The 2,039-nt window shown below is 42.5% G+C and overlaps 1 non-coding gene across 1 annotated transcript; it reads right to left on the reverse strand.

Moving 5' to 3' along the window:
* LOC114209366 (U6 spliceosomal RNA) lies at window positions 1–103 on the reverse strand. Its single transcript, XR_015768447.1, has one exon. It is a non-coding gene; the product is annotated as a U6 spliceosomal RNA (small nuclear RNA).
* Between the last annotated feature and the right edge of the window lie 1,936 nt (window positions 104–2,039).

Consider the following 2,039-nt stretch of genomic DNA (forward strand, 5'->3'; position numbering starts at 1 on the left):
AAAAATATGGAACTCTTCATGAATTTGCATGTCATCCTTGTGCAGGGGCTATGCTAACCTTCTATTGTTCCAATTCTAGTATATGTGCTGCTGAAGCAAATACCAGGTTGATATACTTACTCTGGACTCCGTTGTGAGGACCCACAGAAGGAAAGAGAGGATGATTAATTTAGTCTGAGGATGTGGGATGGTTAATTTTGTCTGGTCACTTAGTATTTTGGATAAAATTGACATTTAAATTGGTGAATTTCAAGTAAAGGAGAATGTCCTCCGGAACATTGCTGGGCCTTGTCAAATCAGTTGAAGGCCTAAAGAGAACAAGAAGAATGACTTCCCGCAAAGAAGAGGGAGTTCTCCCACAGACTGCCTTCAGATTCCGTCTGCACCATTGAGTCTCCTGGGCTTCAGTATGCTGGCCCACACTGCAGATGTCGAGTTGACGGCCTCCATAGGCACATGAGTCGATCCCTTATTATCTCTCTGCCTGTCTACACGTCATACTGGTTCTATTTCTCTGGAGAAGTCTGACTAAAAAGAGGGGTAAGGAAGATTAATGGCAGGTGATATTTGTGCCCAGTTTTCACGGGGTACAGGCTGTTGGCCCGTGTGATCCAGAACACCTGACAGAGGAAGGTTCTAGAACAGAAAGCCTGGAGGTTGATGGTGAGAACCTTAGAGTTTTGGAGAGGAAGAGATTTCAGGAGGTGAAATGGGCCAGGGAGGTTGTGTGGGAAATCCCTTAGCAGTCATGAGTTTCAAGCAGAAAAATCATTGGGAACACATTGTTCACAGAAGACTTAGAGGGTGATTCAGTTGCCTGCCATCTCCACCAAAGTGAGGGCCGGGGTCTGTAGAGATTAAGTGTGCACACGTCCCAATTCCAGTCCTCAGCTGCTCTCCTCTCTAGAAGGGCCTGGGCTGACCATGCTGATGAGGTAGAGGAGGGAGAGGCTGCCGAAGGCTGGAGCACAGAGAGAGAGAAGGAAACAAAGAAGGAGGACCTGCCTTTAAAAAAATGACCAGGAGCTTTTTGGAGTCATTTATCTTGTTACATCAAATCCTGAAATTGAAGTATTTCTTATGTCCCCATTTTTCAGAACCATACAAATTTTTGAAACAAGCCTAAACTTCTAAAGACGTTGTAAGTCTAGTACCGAACACTTTTCTTCCTGAACCATATGACAGTGAGCTGTCACACAGATGTCCTCCCAGTTTCCGTGAGGTCTTCTAACGCCACACACTTTAGGATGTATTTCCCACAAACCAGGACATTCTCCTGGGTCACCACAGGATCATCTCCTAGTAGGTCTCACGGTACCTGAATGCCTCCTCGTCCTCAGACTCTGCTTCAAGTTGTTCCAGCAATGTCCAATACGGTCAAAGAGATCAATGGACGTAGGTGTTTTCCATTTCCTGGATGTGCTGAAGATGAGGGTTTTGGTTGATTGGTTTAATTTTTAAATGTAGGTGAAGAGATTTAGATTTAGGAGGCCACTGTGAGTGTATGTTGTCCAGAATTTCTCAAATATTTATTTGAAAGCTTTGTTCATCTGGTGTTTTGACCCATCTTTGTGTCATTTTTTGACAGTAGTTCAGATTTAGTCTTAAGTAGAGAGAAATTGAAATCTCCTAACATATTGTATATATTGTACATCAGCTGGATATCATATTACTAAGTTTTTGCTATGACACATAGCCCTACAGTAAACAACCATACATCTCCATTGCTTTTTGGTTCCCATGTGTTTCTAGCCTGAAACTAACACCAGGATTACCATGCAGTAGGATGAACACATCAACCACTGTCTGGATAGGGTGAAATATAGGGCAAATGAGTGATTACATTTAAACTCCTACCAACAAGTAAGAAAACTGCTGTTATTCCATTTCCTGGCCAGCACTTGCTATAGCTTATCTTTAAAATTTTGTCACTTTGATGTGGGTGTAAGGCATCCTATTTTCTTCTTTATCTTGATTATTTGTGGTATGTTCAATGATTTCATAGGCTGATTTACCATCTGTTGCTTGCTCTAAGCATT

Source organism: Eumetopias jubatus, unplaced genomic scaffold (assembly GCF_037043125.1).
Source record: "Eumetopias jubatus isolate StellerSeaLion01/CBP00866 unplaced genomic scaffold, mEumJub1_p1.0 scaffold_6, whole genome shotgun sequence".
Lineage (NCBI taxonomy): Eukaryota > Metazoa > Chordata > Mammalia > Carnivora > Otariidae > Eumetopias > Eumetopias jubatus.